This window comes from Saccopteryx leptura, chromosome X (genome assembly GCF_036850995.1).
Source record: "Saccopteryx leptura isolate mSacLep1 chromosome X, mSacLep1_pri_phased_curated, whole genome shotgun sequence".
NCBI classification, from domain to species: domain Eukaryota; kingdom Metazoa; phylum Chordata; class Mammalia; order Chiroptera; family Emballonuridae; genus Saccopteryx; species Saccopteryx leptura.
Window position 1 is genome coordinate 95275527 of NC_089516.1, and position 18051 is coordinate 95293577.

At 36.4% G+C, this 18051-nt stretch overlaps 1 pseudogene; it reads left to right on the plus strand.

Moving 5' to 3' along the window:
* The first annotated feature begins 577 nt into the window (after nucleotides 1-577).
* On the plus strand, nucleotides 578-2259 carry LOC136386426 (2-oxoisovalerate dehydrogenase subunit alpha, mitochondrial pseudogene; annotated as a pseudogene).
* The last annotated feature ends 15792 nt before the right edge of the window (nucleotides 2260-18051 follow it).

An 18051-nucleotide genomic window follows, 5' to 3' on the forward strand; every position in this document is an offset into this window, starting at 1 on the left:
CATTAGATGATGGGAGAAAATTCTTCTTCACAGAAGAGCTAAAAGAATAATTTGTAACATTAAAAATCGTCATTTTACTATTTTCTTTCTTTCTTTCTTTTTTTTTTTTTTTTTTTTTTTTGAGAGGAGAGAAAGAAAGAGACCAACAGACAGGAAGAGAGAGATATAAAAAGCATCAACTCATAGTTGTGACACCTTAGTTGTTTATTGATGGCTTTTTCTTATGTGACTTGACCTGGGGGAGGGTTCCAACTGAGCCAGTGATCCCTGTTGCTCAAGCCAGTGGCCTTAGGGTTTCAAACCTGGGCTCTCAGCATACCAGGCTGATTCTCTGTCCACTGCAACATCACCTGATCAGGCACCATTTTTCTACTTTCAATAAAATAATTGAGTCACGGAATCATCAATGAAAGCTAAAATTATTAATAACATTTAAGGAGAATGGGATGCTTGTGTCATACCAAAGCATTATTTCTAATATTATTTGCTAATCATCAATGAAAAAACTTCACTATAGTGGAAAGGTCATGCAGTCATTGCTTTAACTAAATGATAAAAATTTGATCACTAAAGCAAGATGGCTGTGGTAGCTGCCACACCCAGGTCTGGAGGCCATATCAAGGCTTAGGCCAGGCTGGTCTCCTGCTCTGACAGTGGCTTGCGGCTCAGAGGCTGGCTAGATCTTATTCCCAGAGGCAGCAGCAACAGCACACAACAAGCCCATTACCAAGGACCTCTTCAGAGTTCATTGACAAGTTATAATTTATCTATCCCAGTGTCGTCTCTGGAATATCCATCTACTCCATCATGGACCAGCAAGGCCAGCTTGTCAACTACAGTGAGGATCCCTACCTGCATAGGAGACAGTGTTCAAGTTCTAAAAGAACATGACCCTACTCAACAGCATGGACCTCATCCTCTACAAGTTCCAGTGTTAGAGATATGTGTCCTTCTACATCGCCAGCTAGATCAAGGAGGGGAAGTATGTGGGGAATGAAGTAGCCCTAGACAACACAAACCTGGTGTTTGGCTAGTACTGAGAGTCAAGAGTGCTGATGTAATAGGACTGCCTATGGAACAGTTCATGGTCCAATTTTACAACAATGTGAACAACCTGAGCAAGGGGCACCAAATGCCTGTCCACCACGGCTGCAAAGAATACCACTTTGTCACCATCTCCTTTCCACTGCCACACAGATCATTCAGGCAGTGAAGGCAGCCTATGCTGCCAAGCATGCCAATACCAACAGGACCATCATCTGTTACTTCAGTGAAGGGGCAGCCAACAAGGGTGACACCCATGCTGGCTTCAACTTTGCTGTCACTCTTAAGTTTCTCATCATTACTTCTGCCAGAACAGTGACTGTCATCTTCACGCCCACCTCTGTGCAGTACAGCAGGGATAACATTGTGGGTGCAGGCCCTGGGTATGGCATCATGTTGATCTTTTGGATGGCAATGATGAGTTTACTGTGTACAATGCCATCAAGGAGACTGGCAGTAGGCATGAAACAGAGAATCAACCTTTTCTTATTGAAATCTTGACCTATAAGATTAGGCACCACAGCACCAGTGAAAACAAATCAGCCTATTTTTCCATGGGGTGGGAGAGTTTAATTTCTAGGACAACAAGACCACTTCATCTCCCTGGTGGAAACACAACATGCAGAGCCGTGGCTGGTGGGACAATGAGCAAGAGAAGATCTGAAGGAAGCAGTCTTGCAAGAAGGTAATACAGGCTTCTGAGCAGGCTGAGCTGAAATTGAAGTCCAACCCCAACCTGCTTTTCTTGGACATGTGTCAAGAGATCCTGCTTGACGAGGCAGTGACGCAGTGGATAGAGCGTCGGACTGGGATGCTGACTACCAAGATTCGAGACCCCAAGGTCGCCAGTTTGAGTGCGGGCTCATCTGGTTTGAGCAAAGCTCACCAGCTTGGACCCAAGGTCGTTGGCTCAAGCAAGGGGTTACTCAGTCTGCTGAAGGCCCACAGTCAAGGCACATATGAGAAAGCAATCAATGAACAACTAAGGTGTCGCAATGAAAAACTGATGATTGATGCTTCTCATCTCTCTCCATTCCTGTCTGTCTGTCCCTGTCTATCTGTCTCTCTGACTCTCACTCTGTCTCTGTAAAAAAAATAAAATAAAAAGAAGAAGAAGAAGAAGAAGAAGAAGAAGAAGAAGAAGAAGAAGAAGAAGAAATCTCTGCCCAGCTCTGCAAGCAAGAGTCTGTGGCCCTGTGGCCTATCTCCTCTTGACCTATGGAGAGTACTACCCAACTCCACTTCCCTTAACTACTCCAAAAGTCAGCCCCAGGCTGAGGGTTAGAGAGAGCCAACAAGATGCTGCCACCTTCTCCAGACAGCTCTTTCCAAGATACTCAGGGACTAGGGGAGTGCCTGAGATGGTAAGAGGGAGGAGGTTTCTTCTGACCATCTCTGCTCCTTCAAATTGTTATATTGTGGAGGGCTCTATCAGCCTGTGGTTATAGTGCCTTCTCCCAGGAACTAAGCAAGTATGCCTCCAGGACAAGAAACCTCTCTGAGCTGGGGATAAGCATGGAAGGGTAAAGCTTAATCAAAGTGAGGGGTGGTCAGCATGCAGTGAGTAAACTGTGTCTCTACATTTAACTCTCTGCCAGAAAAAGTTAAATCACTAATAGAGATAAAATATACTGTTGTTTGGCTGTGCCTAACAGATGATGGAATGCTAGGTATACCTCATCATTTACAATTTTATTTATTTATTTATTTATTTATTTATTTATTTATTTATTTATTTTTGCCAAAAATGTTTACCCTAGATCTAAGCAAGGCTTTAGAACTAGCTTTCAAAAACACTAGGGACAGAATTGCCTCAAAGATGACAAACTTTTAAATAGTATGCCCTTCCCAGCTCTGAAATAACACGTTGTTGGAGAAGATAAAGATGCAATGAACTGATGGTCGAGAAGTTCTTTGAGTTGCCTGGGGAAAGTTGGTCCTTAGACACTGTGCAATAAGAAAATACCTTTAGGGTGTATGATGACTGAGGTGACTGGAATGAGAGTATGAGGCTTAGCATGTGCTACACTTCACAAATAGCAAGGTGCTCATCAGGCCTAGAGCAGGGCTTTGAAGTTGCTGAGAGATTGTACACTCTGCGCATGTGGCTGGGACAGTATACCACCAGATATCTTCACGTATGTACCTCTAACTGATCATGCAAAATGAACAACAAACAAAACAAAAAGCAGCATACCTGAAAAGAGAGATGGCACCTTCTTCCAGTAATGACCCTGTAGCACCCTCTACTGACAAAATTTCAGGTCATGTACACTGTAAAAGAGAAATGCTAAATGTTTGTTCCATTATCTCAGAACAGATACAAAAGTTGATTTTGAATATAAGAGTCAATAGATTGATAACAGTTATATTGACAAATCCAGAATGAAGAGCATCTATAATACCTCTGGCCTGATCTCTTCAACATGTCTCTGTCACTAAAAATGATAAAAGAAAATAACAATGATCAAGATGGGAGTGCTATGTTAAATTAAAAATAGAGTAAAATGGTATAGCAGCCAACTTCATTTACAAACCTGTATTGGACACTGATTCAAAAACCACAATTAAAAAGAGATATTTTAAAGACAGTTGGGAAATGTGAGACAGGCTTAGGTGTTAGAATTCATTATTAATCAATATTATAGATATTAAATAATATCATAAAATTACTAACTTTTTAATGCATGATAATGATGTTGTGGGGAGTTAGGAAAATGTCCTTGTTCTTAGGAGGTCAATGCTAATTTTTTTAGAATGGAATTGTTATGATGATTGTTACTTTCAAATGATCCAGTAAGATAGAAATGTGGTATGTATGTGTGTTGTAAGCATAGATAAAGCAAATATAGCAAAATCGTAATGATTATGGAAACTGACTGTTGAATAAACATGTGTTCTTGTACTGTGCTTTGAGTCTTTCTGTCTGTTTGAAAATTTAAAAAATATAATGTTGAAAAAATAGGTGATAACATTGTATTTTTATTTTAAATGAAGGAATTTTTGTAACTGACATTTTACAGTGTGCTGGCCCACTGGCAGTAAATTTCTACTCCCTTCTCTAGAAAGAACTTGCAGACACCTGGGATAACACTCAAGATGAGAATTTTGAATTTTGAATTCAGAGACACAGAAAATGGAGTTTGCCACACTCAAGCATATTATTAGCAGAGCTTTTGTCTCTCAAACAAGTCAAAGGATTCCTGTTGTTAAGTCTCCAAAGGTGGTCTGGTTCCTGCACTTTATTATTATTATTTTTTAAATTGTCATATATTCTTTTTTTTTTTTTTTGACAGAGACAGAGAGAGGGACAGATAGGTACAGACAGGAAGAGAGAGAGTTGAGAAGCATCAACTCTTTGCTGCCGCCGACCCGGAGCTCAAGCTGGAAACCTGAGGGTTTTGAACCTGGATCCTCTGCGTCCCAGTCTGACACTCTATCCACTGTGCCACTACCTGGTCAGTGGTTCCTGCACTTTAAAAACCTTGTTTGGTTACTTTTACTTTGGGTTCCTGAAATGTTCCCAAAACCATTTCACTAAATTCTCTTTTATGTTTTCTAGGTTAGATAAAGTCCATTTCCACTACTTGCTACCACAAACAAAACAAACTTTAAGAAATTCAGGACAATAGTATAATAAAACAAAAATTACTAAAAATACATACATATCATGGCTAGAGAACATACTTGTGATTTCCATAGCAGAACATCATGATTTGCAAATTTATATATTTTTTCTCTCTGGCTCTGGGAAATTGTTTGAGTTTCCCTGCAATGTTCATTAATTAGTGCTGGCCAACAAATTTTAACACTTGTAAACAAAGCACAGATCTCATTTAAGCTGAACAAACAAAAAGAAGAATTGCCACACACACGCACACACACACCAAAAAACAACAACACGTCCTTTATATAAGATGTGCACTTGTTAATTATTTTTCTGCAACAGACATCAGCTTCAGTTTGATCTTTAACTATAACATATGTCTCTATTTACATTTTGATGTCCTACCATCTGTGAGTATAAGTGTGACTGAAAAGATTAATGTCAAATCAATAGTCTTTGCATGCTAGGTACATACAAAGGCAATCTTCCAGAATTATTGGCAATTATTTTAAAAGTCTGTTTTACTTTGCTCTATCTTTGAAATACTTGCATGGTCTGAAATCCTTACTAATAAAAATATATTCTATTCTTTAACATCACACTCCAGACTGATGGTTCAACGATTCATTTATTTTCTAGCTGCATGTTGCTGTGCTTTGTTGCTCAAGATTTTCTTTTACAATAGTCTGGTGTAGTTTATTTTTAAAAAACCAAAATAAAAATAACACTTTTGGAGGCAATGAGACCTGGGCTCTTCCCCCCCCCCGTCTCTCTCTCTTGAGGAAGAGACAGTAAGAGAGAGAGACAAGAACATCAAGCTGCTCCTGTGTATGCACTGACCAGGGAGTTGAACCAGCAACCTCCACACTCCAGGACGGTGTTCCAACCAACTGAACTATCCGGCCATGGCTTAATTTTTATTGATTTTTAGAAAGACAGCAAAGAAAAAAAAAGAACAGAAGGGGAGAAAGAAGGAAAATATTTGTTGTTCCACTTAGTCATGCATTTCTTGTTTGCTTCCTGTGTGTGCCTGACCTGGGGTCAAACTCTCAACCTTGTTGTTTTAGGATGACACTCTTAACTGACTGAGATAACTAGCCTGGACCAAGACCTGAGTTCAAGTTTCAAATTTGCTGTTTATTATCTGTATGACCTTGGAAAATTCACACCCAGTCTTCACTTACTATTTCTTTTTGTGTACAATGGAGAGAATAATACATTTTTCTCTGGGTTGCAGCATTGCCATTTCATTTAACACAATGTTCATAATGTATCTGAGCCAAAGGTAATATGCATATTTTTATACACATACATTTCTTCATATCAGTATCTTTAAACTTATTTTGTAACCCCTACACTCCCAAAGGTTAAAACATAGTGTTGGGCAAATGAGTTTGTAATATTTGTGTTTTTTGAGTTTGCTCACTTTTATTGTTAAAAATGGTGCTAGACAGCATTAGGTATGTGATCTGTGAAATTGCTAATTACCTTCCTGCTTGGGAAGGGCCATTGTCTTGTTAATGTGTGCTAGAGGAGAGAGAAACCATGTTTTTGCAGAGTTGGTGCAGAGAGAAGGAGACAGGGAACAGAGGTAAGGGCTTTTGTGAGCTCTGCTACGACTGGTGGGGCCTTTGATTCTAGGAAAAATCATAGAAGATTCTCCTGGCTGTGGAACTGCATAATGTGTCAGTGGCTTTGTGAGTTCTGTGTGTTTGTTTGCGCCTTGGGTGGCATGAGTCTTAAATAACGGAATGGCCCGCCAGTTTTTGGCTTCACTGTTTCTTTACTGTCTGCGTGAATTCAATGAGAACCTGCAGCTGCATGGCAACGACAGCGGTGACTACTGACCATACATCTGTTGTGGTTTGCTGCAGGACTCAGATCAGATTGGTATGGAGCTGCCATCACCCTTGAGATGTGGGGTAGAGGACTGGTTATTGTTATAGCTCTCCATGACTGTCCTTTTGGGGACTGTGAGGTGGCTGATTTTTACAGGCCTGCGAGAGGAAACTGAGAATGCTATGGAAGAAGCTGCCTGAGGCTTGCAAACTGAACAGTGGAAGAAGTTGGAATGGCCATGGGAGAAAGAGATTCAGATCTTGGAACTGGAGCGAGCACTGGAGAAGGAGTCTGACAGTGTTTGTGAGTTGCACCTGGAAATGGAGCAGTCTCTGGAGAAGGAATTATAAGTTCATGACTTGCAGTTTGCCCTGAAAGTTCCTGAGAGCAGGCAGCCATTAAAGCTTAAGATGGAGCTATGTCAACAGACTGGCTCTGAGTTGGCAGAAGCAGGTGTTTCCAGCTCTTCTTCTGAGGATGAAAAGGCTGAAGCTGCCTTCTGCAGTCTCCAGAAGGTAAAAACCCAGCAGCAAAGAGTACTTACTAAACCCCTGATAGTTTTGCTGCAATTGTGAGACAAAGGGGTGGATGGCAGCATGCTCTCTGGAGTAGAGGTGGAAATGTTGGCTGCCATTGCCATTTGCTCCTCTTTGGGGCAGCATTCTAAGAGCTGCCAGGACGGCAGGGATGACGTGGAAGGCCTGAAGCCCCAGTGCATGGACTGATTCCTGGACTGCGACCAGAGGGAGCACTGGCTCCCTTGTTGGATGGACTTACAGCTTTTGGACAATGTGAGAGACCCTGATCAGGCAGTGCAGCTCTGGTGAAGGGCACCTTTGTAATTGTTGAAATTGTATGACTTATGCTGTTGCTAAATTTGTTTGTGTGATGTGCCTAATTCTTTGCACAGAAATGCCTGTGGTGTGGACAGAAAAGTGAGCAAAAGGGGTGGAATGTTGGGCAAATGAGTTTGCAAAATTTTTATTTTTTGAGATTACTCACTTTTATTGTTAAAAATAATGCTGGGCAACATCAGGTATATGATCTGTGAAATTGCTAATTACTTTCCTGCTTGGGAAAGGCCATTGTCTTGCTATTGTGTTCTGGAGAAGAGAGAAGCCATGTTTCTGCAGAGTTAGTGCACAGAGAAGGAGATGGGTAACAGAAGTGAAGGTTTTTGTGAGCTCCGCTGAGACTGGTGGGGCCTTTGATTCTAGGACAAACTGGAGAAACTTCTCCTGGTTGTGGAACTGAAGAGCATGTCAGTGGCTTAATGAGCCTTCTGTTTGTTTGCTCGTCGAACAGTATGAGTCTTGAATAAAGGAATGGCCCACCATTTTTTGTCCCCACTGTTTTTTTACTGTCTGCCTGAATTTAATGAGAACCTGTATCTGCATGGCAGCGACAGTGGTGACTACTGGCCTTACACATAATAACAATGGTTCAAATAGCAGTGATCTTACCTTTGGACTGGGCATACTCTCTTCCTTAGATAGAAGGGGTTTCATGATTTTAGGAATGGCATAGTTTGAACAAGCCCTTTAGTAAATCTGATATTTCTTACCCTTCCTTTTCCTGAAAACATTGGAAGACACCAATAATCATAGTTAACCTATACATAGTATATTTCCTGTGTGTAAGAACTCTTTTAAATATTTCACATATCTTAACTTATTTAATTATATTAACAGTGATGTAGGTGTAGTTGGACTCTTTCTCTTTTACAGATGAGGAATGTCAAGCTCAGAGAAGTAGCTAATATAAAACATGAAATCAGGATTTGAACACAGGCAGCCAGAATACAGACTTCATGCTGTAAATTAATTATTAAACCAAGCAATATTTTGTGTGTATTCAATAATATTTGTAATGTGACATGATAGATCATGTTTTTATGTATATATTTTTATATTTATTTATTTATTATTTTCTGTGGCAGAGACAGAGAGAGACAGACAGACAGACAGATAGAGGGACAGATAGGAACAGACAACAGACAGAAAGAAGAAAGATGAAACCATTAATTCTTTGTTGCAGCTCCTTAGTCTCCTCAGTTGTTCATTGATTGCTTTCTCATATGTGTCTTGACTGGGGAGCTGCAGCAGAGTAAGTGACCCCTTGCTCAAGCCAGTGACCATAGGCTTAAGCCAGCGACCATGGAGTCATGTCTATGATCCCATGCTCATGCTAGTGACCCTGTGCTCAAGTTGGTGAAGCGGCAGTTAGGCCAGTGACCTCGGGGTTTTGAACCTGCTTCTTCCACATTCCATTCCAATGTTATATGTACTGCATCACTGCCTGGTCGGGTTTTGTATATATTTTTAAAGAAATAAGTCATAAGTCCTTAAAAATACATGTTTATAATGGAAATCTATTCTCAATTATAACACTACCTTGAGCTTTGAAAAGAATAACATATTAATACTGAAACCCATTTCTATTACTTTTCCAAATTCTTTTGTTCCTTACTTAAAGGAAGAAACATAAATTGGAAATAGTAATCATCTTCCTCCATCTTCTGAACTATAACTAGCTTTTTGTTTGTTTATAATGTCATCATATATATGTTTCCCTTGGACATTCTAGTAAAATATAATTATTTAATAGGGAAGAAGTTAGGATAAAAAGATAACAAAGAAAAATTTAAGCAAAATTTTCTAGTAAAAGGCATTATTGGACTTCCTTCAACACCAGCATGAGAGTACAAGTAAAAAAGGTTTTGCCTCTTATCTTAGAAAGAGACAGGAATACTAAGCTCTATCTAGACCTTTATACTAGAATTTTGTCTTCAGTGTTTTGTGATAAAGAAATCAACAAACAAAAATGGATTCACTCCCTCTGGGAATGCGGAAAAGTTTTAGGGCCAGATTAGGTAGAGAGCTGCAGGGGACACAGATTGTTCATCATTTTTCAAAAAGACATTTCACTTACAGCCTAAGAAGTGTTAATGAAGCATTCACACTTTTACCAAGTTAAAAAGCAAAAACAAACAAGAAAAATCCCCAGATCTTTCAATCTTACTTCAGAAATGCTCAGCAGTAACACACGGACTGTTCCTATGTGGTCTTCACACAGGAGTAGTATTAAAAGATGAAAGATGAAAGTGAACTCTCAGAATAGAAAAGATATGAAAAAAAATGCTAGAAAGAAATAAATCTTGCTTCCGGTGCCTCAGTTAACAACACATCATAAAAGCAGAACTTCTGGGAAGATGTTGCTTTGATAAAGGCATTTTCCAACACCCTGGCATAAAACAAATTCCTTACCACAAGGAAAACAATTAGGGAACAGACATTCATTTCTTTATAAACTGCTATTGATAGAATTATATGAATGAACAACAAAACCTGTTTTAACTTTAGTAGAAAACTTTCAATAGCTCATATGACCAATATCAAAGACTTTTTAACACAGCATATGCCCCTTCTCTGCATTCATTACAGGTGTTTATGCTGTCTGTAAATTATTCACACAAACTGTTGTCAGTCATTAAGAGTTGGGGGAGATGGTACAAGCTGCCAAATATTGTACTGGCTTGAAGAAAGCCACTGTAAATCATCATGTTTGGGCATTTTTTGGAAATAAGTTATTTAGGACTTACTCAGGATAAGCAAAACAAGAACTTTGATAAATTGTGAAGTTTATTCTTAGTTGATGTTGACTTCTCTGCTTAACTTTTGCCTATTCCTTTAATGGAAAGTTTTCTGAAACTTGTAATTTAAGCATTAAATGCAATGTTAAGAGGATAGGAGAAGAAAATAGAGCCCCCTCTACCTTGGGAGATAAAATGTCTGGTCATATATCTGAATATAGGCTTGCAAACTTACTGCCTTCCATTTGTTACCTGAAAGAATAGTATTGCCAGTGGAAATCTGAGGTAGAGCAGTTAGATGAAGAAAGAGTGCTGGACAAATATTTCTATATCATAGTTTAAGGTGACTGGCCCTGTGTCCCTATCTCTACAGAAACTGTTTTACTGCTGATTAAAATGTTACCAATATTGCACAACCTAACGACCTAGTGACAATCTCCTACTCCTTACTCACTTGTCAGCAAGGGCCACCATTTTTTTTTCTGAAAAGATATTCAATATTTATTCTCTGAAATGAAAAAAAGAGGATTCAAACAACATAGAAGCAACAGTTGAATATTACACTGCCACAAATAGTCTTAGTATTACTTCGTTTTAAGTATTCTTCAATGACCTTGTTACACAGAACCCAATAAAGAGGTATATCTAAATAATGCATTGATTTCAACATTCACTGGTTTGACGGAAATCCCACAGATAAAACCGTCTTCATTACTTAGAAAAGGTATCTCTCTTGGGTGATTGCTGCACAAGCGTATAATGGAATCAATGTGATATGGGTCAGGTCAGCTCTCAGTCACATTGTGAAAGCCTTTCTGCAAATGGAATAAATATATTTCTTACTTATACTTAATGTACTTTTTAAAAGATTCATTTTAATCTCATGTATATGTCGTTGGAGCAGAAAATGCGCAAAACTTCATCTTATACTTTATAACGAACATTCATTTTCTCTACACATCTTATAATGCAAGAAATATCCCATTTCTTTACATTTCCTTCAATCAAATTAAATCTGCTTCTATGCTCCAACTTATCAAGATAAAAGATGACCAATTAATTATTTTGCCCCTCTCCTGAAGGTGGAGTCTTACAGTGACAAAAAAAAGAAATTGGAAAAGTTCCTTATTATTTTTGTTCTACTTTTTTCAGCCACCTAAATGCCTATTATCCAAGCCCCCTGTGGTCCATTTTGAAAGACTGTTGTTCACCTTTTCTTCCTGTCGTTGTGGGGCGCAAGAAACTTCCGTTCAGTCTCCCAGGTTATGTCTACTGTGAGGAATTAGTCATAGGTATCCTGAAACTTGTTTCCCTTTCTTAGTCTCATTTAAACTTTTTCTCACTATTCAAGACCTCAGGGTAAACCAGTTAAGTTTCCTTGACTTTCAACACTATTCTCTCTTCTATCCTCTTGGACTTTTCCAAACCCTACCCTTTAATAAAAAAATGGATATTCTTGATGTCCTAAACTTCTGTTTTGGGTCCTGAGATTAAAAAAAAAAAAGCCATTAAAGACCTCATGAAGCAAGAAGCCAAGATTTAGAACAGACTTGCCTACTTTTTCAGGATAAAACACTGAATGCCTGACCTGTGATGGTGCAGTAGATAAGGTGGAGGTTGCTGTTTCGAAGCCCTGGGCTTGCCTGATAAAGGTACATATGGGAGTTGATGCTTCCTGCTCCTCCTTTTTTCTCTCTCTTTTTCCCCCCTCTCTAAAATAAATAAGTAAATTCTTGAAAAAATTAAAAAAGAAATAGAATACTAAAAATGTCTTTCATTTTTTGCAGTTTCCTGAAGCAAAGAGAACAAATGAAAAGGAGAAAAACACAAATATTTCTGCTTTAAATATTTGTTGACTATGCAGTCATTGATTTAGAAAGTCAACTTTGTAGGTTTTATTCCCTAGGTGGGCTAGTTATCTATCATCTTTTTTTTCTATAGTTACAGATTATATCTGAAGATATAATTATCTTGCAAATTTGTGAAACCCATTACAAGGATAATTGACTGCAAATGATTCATCACAAATCTCTAACTTTTAAAAATAATAATGTAATGTTATATGGAACTTCTTATTTTCAGTAGCACTTAGAATATGATATGTTTCATAGACATTTGTTCAACTGAACTGAATTTAATTCAAAGGAAATTGATCATCATTGAAAGAGGCAGTCTAAGCAACAATTACTCTTTGTCTCTATCTAAAATAGATAAGATTATAGAGTGATAAGGATAAGAGTCAAAAGAGAGGTGGGTACCAAAACCTAAAGAAAAATATCAAAATCATTCTGGATTAGTAAAATTCTACTAAGACAGATGACAACTATTCTAAAATTATATTACACACAAAAAACTTCATTTTACAAATAATTATTCTTCCTCCTTCCTCTCCCTCCACTCTGTCCATGTGGAATAGCTTGAGTGTTCCACGGGGATGGGAGGATTTCCAAAGGAAGGGGTGGTTGACCGAAATCTCTCAGGCAAGGTGGCTCCTCCCACCCATTCCGCTGCTGCTGTACTTAGTTTCTCTTCTGGATCAAAAATGTAATAAAAGCCTGACCTGTGGTGGCGCAGTGGATAAAGCGTCGACCTGGAATGCTGAGGTCGCCGGTTTGAAACCCTGGGCTTGCCTGGTCAAGGCACATATGGGAGTTGATGCTTCCAGCTCCTTCCCACTTCTCTTTCTCTGTCTCTCTCTCCTCTCTCTCCCTCTCTGTCTCTCTCTCTCCTCTCTAAAAATAAATAAATTTTAAAAAATAAAATAAATAAAAACGTAATAAAGAGAGTGTTTGAGGGAAAAATAAAGATAAATATGCACATGTGTGTTTGTGAGATATTGACTGGAACCATAACATTTGAAGCTTAAGGTTAAATAAAAGAGTGCATGGTGGGATTGAGCAGTGGAGGCAGAGGTGGACACAGACTTAAATTGGAGAGGGCATTTATCCACCTGGCATGGTTTTAAAGATCAGTGTTATCTTTATGATCTCAACACTATTAGAATCTCTTTATTGAAGGGCCAAAGATTTCATTCCACAATCAAGTTAATGCCTTAATTTTTAATACCTCTGGGAAAAAGAACTGAGTAAAAATTTCACACTATTTGTCTTAGCCTGTTTAAACTGCCATAACAAAACATCATAAATTGGATGACTTCAGCAACAGAAATTTATTCTCTCACAGTTCTAAAAGCTAGAAATTCAGGATCAAAGAGTCAGCATGGTCAACTTCTGCTAAGAACTCTGTTTTTGACTTCTTATAGCTGCCATCTTACTGTATTCTCAGTTGCAAGGAAAGAGAGAGAACAAGCTCTCTGATATCTTTTCTTATAAGGTTATTGATCTTATCATGAGCCTCATGACCTCATCTAAATCTAATTATACCCCTAAGACCCCATCTTAAAATATCATCTAGTTGTAAATTATATAAATATATAAATTGTGTGTCTAATCCAGATACTAAAAAGTGTTAGATTTAATTCAGGATTTTTGTTTCTTTTAATCAAATGTGATATAATTGAAGTATTAGTGCAACACAACATTGGGCTCTCCATCTTTCTAAATAATCTAAATACATTCTATTAGAAAAGTCCAATATGATATTTTTCAAATTAATACATTATATCAATATGATTTCTACAATATTCTAAAATAGTCAACTTTCTCTCAAAAGTTCTTTTGATTTTAATAATTTTTGTACTGAACTTTTTAGATGCTTGACCCCCTTGAATTTTGTTCTGCTCATCTTTGTATCTTGCACAGATAGTATAATATTTGGCAAACATTATACATTTAAAAAATAATTGGTGAGATTAAAACAGCAAAAATCTCTTATGATTGTTAAAACATTGAAAAAATATTTTTGCAACAAGATAACAATCTTGGTTGTTTTTAAATAGCAAAATGTCATTGGTTACTTACCTTTCTAATTTATTTTGGTATTTCTTCTTATTTCAAAATTATCTATCAAGATTATTTCAAGGTAAGGAGGTAGTGAGTTATTATGTTAAAAATAAAATAAAATAGATTGTTTTAAGCTCTTCTGTTGTATTGCTTCAAATAAGTGAATCTTACAGTAATATTTATTTTTGTGTAGTAATATTTAAATGAGCAATTTGTTAAGGATGATTCAAATGGAGGTAAGCCATTTTTATCATTCATCATAACTACACATTTTTCTAAGGAGACATTAAATCAGTCACGAAAGTTTGGCACTAGGAAAAGCATTGTGGATTCAGCTTTAGAGCCAACCAAGAATGTTGTTAAGTGCCACAATTTTCATTAGGCTTTACTTATGCTACATGTATTTGTGGATAATTTTTTAAAGAGTTTACTACCCAGCTGTGTTTTATTTGAAAAGTCTTATATTTGAGTTTTTCTTTTTAATCTTCTTTTAAAATGAACAGAAACCTTCAGAATTTTCTCTAATTTCCAATTATATATCAATTAATTAATGGGTATTTCTATTGGAAACTGAATTATCAATCTTTTAATAATAACAAAACACAAGAGTTATTGAAAAAAAAGTTATTTATTTTGATATGTGCTTTAATTCTGAACAATACTCCAGATACATTACCTTTCTTGAGATATACCACAAAATATAAGAATTTCCTGGCAACACAAGAAAATAAATTTCATTTGCAAATCACTAATACCCTTGGGTTCTATTCAATGTTGCTGTTGTGTTCTTGCTGTTATTGAAATTACTTACCAAATAAATTATTTACTGAAACAATTATAAGTTATATGAAGTAATGATGATCCTTGAAGTTACTTTAATCATAAATTGTAAAGGGGAAGGTTTGTTGAGACCTCTGCATCTAGTGTCTGTATTTTTAAAGAATCACTTTGGTAAATTATATTACTGCTCTCAAACGCCCTCAGATTTCAACTAAAACAGAATGTTACCTTGTTGTTTATAAATATGCCGTTGTTTTATCTCCATAAATAAAGTGTGTATAAAAAGCACTAAAATTCCCTTTTCCCCCTCTATGAAACAACCCTTCTCTACTTACAGAAAGTTGTATTGTGTATAACATACATTATGAATTCTCAAAAAGTGAATTGTAGCCAATTTTAACTCAAGGTAATCTGACATAGCCATACATACATTTTAAAGATTTGCACAATCTGCCTGTGCTTTAAATCACCCAAGTACATTTGGAAATATTTCAAAAAAAAAAAAAAGACATCTCACATATAGGAAAGCTCTGAAAATATAATGCACATTATCTATATATCTGACTACTTTTATAATGAAGTCACTATCTTTGAAGCTTCCATCATAAGAAAAACAGAAAAGCTTTCAAGAAAGTCATTTGATTTTCCTCTGAAGACATTACCTTCTTATATATTTCAGACTTCAATATAATGTTCTGAGTGTTCTAGAGGTGGATTTAAGGGTGAGTGAACCGGGTGCGTGCCCTGGGCCCTGACTTCTGAAGGGCCCCACAAAACCCCAGCTTTACACTATTTTTCTAATGACACCAAGTTTAGTTTCATATGTGCAATTTTAACATGAATAGTACATAATATTTTTTAATTTATTTAAAAATATGGTTAACATATAGTTTTATTTTCCCTCTCTTTTTTATAAGGGGCCCAATATTTTCTTTGGCATTCGAGGCCTCAACTGACCTTAATCCGACTCCGGAGTGTTCTGATTCTCTTAGCTTTAATTTCTTTATTGTTACTTTCTACTTGATGGCTCTTCTTGACTTTATCATTGAAACATATGCAATACTGACCATTACTTTCTTTCATATTCTTATATTTTCATGTCCTACAAATATGACCAATATGACCACCTTCTATTGTTTGAGGAAATAGCCTACCTGCAATATTGTAAATCCTTCCAAAGTCTCTCTTTCATGGTTTATGATTTATAATGGCATGCCAGTTAATTGTATCATAGACACTTATTTGATAGTGAAACATTACAATAAATGCCTAGGTTTCAGTAAATCACACTTGATAGTTTTATGTGAAAATTATTTAACTTTAAAATATATATAAAATTCTAAAATCATAAAATGAGATAGTATTTTTAAGTATGTCCAACTTTTAAGTTTATTGTCACGTGCCATACTGGACAACGAACAAAGATAGTTTTTGATTTGTCTCTCTGTGTTACATGAACTCATTGAAGTTTAAAAAAATAACTCCAGATTGAAGGTTCAGTACAATCTAGCCAATAAAGTTCTTAAAGTTTAAAAAGAAAAGAAAAATTTAATGAAATATTTATCTTGTTTTATGAAGAATAATAATTCTGTTTTTCAAACAAAGAATAAGACTATCTGTGGTATACTTCATAATAAACTATCATCAGGGAATAGCAAGAGAAAGTTAGAAGTATTTAAGCTGTGTAAAAATAGAATTTTTATAACCATGAAATATCAGAGCTGGGAGGGAAAAAGGCAGTAAGAAAGTCTAAATGGGTAACACTATAAAGGTCATTCAGCTGGTTTAAAACAGAACGAAAATAATAGCGGCTACCATGACTAGGAAAGAAAATTAATATATAGTGCCTACTCTGATTTAAACCTAGTAATGGGTCCTTTTATATAAAGTGTCTCTTATAATATTTATCGTGACTTAGTGAGCTAAGTACAGTTATTCCCATTATTCAATGATACAGCTGAGACTCACTCAGGATCACCTCAGTTTTAATAAACCATATTCAGTTCTAAGTCCAAAGTCTTTACTCTTCCCATTGTGTTATTCTGCCTCTCATATTTCCCCCTTTCAGTCCAGTGTTTGCTTTCTATATCATTTTATTGATGTGTTTTTGCTTTACCAGTAATTACAGAAGCTAAAAGTACAAAAATATTTTAAATTACCCTATTGTAACACTTTATAAGAGACATTACACAGTATCTCCAGTGTTTCACTTGAGATCTAAACCATCTATGTTTTGTGCATTTAACAATTCCATAAAGATCAGAAAGCGTAATAACTCTGTAATAGATTGATAATAATACACAAAGCTTTTGGAGTATATTTTAGTTCCAACATGAATTGATTTTAGCATTAAGAAAGAATTAAAGAGCCAATAAAAATAGTATTGGACCATGAGTTACGAAAGCCAGGAAGGATTTGACTGTGCTACTCACACAATGATCACCTTGAGTGAGGCCTTATATAGGTACCTCCTTAATCTTCTCTGAATCGTAGAATCAGAATTTCTAAAAAGTGGGGAAAATAGACTGTCAGAGATTTTCAAGCTGCTTCCCTGAAATCCACTTAGGGAAGGCAGAGGAATGCAGAACTGGCCAATCTCCAGGCCCTCGACTCAGTGTAACTGCAGCAACAACACTTTTATCTGCTTTGCATATTAAGCTTCTAGTTAATTTTTTGCTCTAAGAAAATTTATTTCCACCAAAAAATTAAAATTGAAAACTTTTTAATGATCTTTGAAGTCTTAATGATGTTGACAGTTTTATCACACTTACAGTAAAAATTTGTCTAAATCTGACAAAAACAATTTGTTTAAGTTGTAAGAACACACACACACACACACACACACACACACACACACACATAAAAAAATTCACGTTTCTTTCTGGATTCAACTACCATAGCATTTATCCGATGTTCAAGATTTCTAGTGTCTGTCAGAATATGCAAAAGGGATGTAAAAGAAAGCTATAAATTATACAATTTTTTTCTGAAATATTAATGAAAAACCTCAAATACTAGCCAACAGTAGGGCCAAAATAGCTAATTAAATGGGTCTGAACATATAAAAATGTGTTTCTGACTGACATAATATAATAAAGCAGAGTTCTTTGTATTATATCTCTTGCAATAATTGCTTTATCCTTATTTTTCATCGTAAATGTTTGTATGTCACTTTCATATTAATCATCAGTGTCATACTGCCACCTAGTGTTAAAATTGATAATAATTACTGATTTAAGAACAACAACAGACTAGGTTATCTCACCAGTAACTCCCACATCTTGTGG